This window comes from Pteropus vampyrus, unplaced genomic scaffold (assembly GCF_000151845.1).
Source record: "Pteropus vampyrus isolate Shadow unplaced genomic scaffold, Pvam_2.0 Scaffold165, whole genome shotgun sequence".
Classification (NCBI taxonomy): Eukaryota; Metazoa; Chordata; class Mammalia; order Chiroptera; family Pteropodidae; genus Pteropus; species Pteropus vampyrus.
In genome coordinates, this window is record NW_011888946.1 from 3,415,657 (window position 1) to 3,415,887 (window position 231).

Consider the following 231-nt stretch of genomic DNA (forward strand, 5'->3'; position numbering starts at 1 on the left):
ACTCAATAACAACAAAAAACAAATGGTCCAATCAAAAAATGGGCAGAGGACCTGAATAGATACTTCTCCCCAGAGGACATTCAAATGGCCAACAAATATATGAAAAGATGCTCAACATTGCTAGCTAGTAGGGAAATGCAAATCAAAACCACAATGAGATACTATCTCACACCTGTTAATCAACAGGACAATTAATAACAAATGTTGGAGAGGATGCAGAGAAAAAGGGAC